The sequence below is a fragment of the Peromyscus leucopus genome, chromosome 1 (genome assembly GCF_004664715.2).
Source record: "Peromyscus leucopus breed LL Stock chromosome 1, UCI_PerLeu_2.1, whole genome shotgun sequence".
Classification (NCBI taxonomy): domain Eukaryota; kingdom Metazoa; phylum Chordata; class Mammalia; order Rodentia; family Cricetidae; genus Peromyscus; species Peromyscus leucopus.
Window position 1 is genome coordinate 173,600,525 of NC_051063.1, and position 204 is coordinate 173,600,728.

Consider the following 204-nt stretch of genomic DNA (forward strand, 5'->3'; position numbering starts at 1 on the left):
AGAATGTTGAAACAACAAGCTCAGTTTATTCAGGAAGAGGCCAGCCTTATATACCCTCCACCCGACCCTGGGGGAAGGTCTGTTGAGTATGCATTTGTTGGTGTGATATGGCTGCCTCTCATTGGTCCAGGTCATCATAGATCATGTCTCAGCTGCTGTTGCTAAGGCCCTTAGGCAGACCCAGGTTGGCTCTCAGAAAGTATC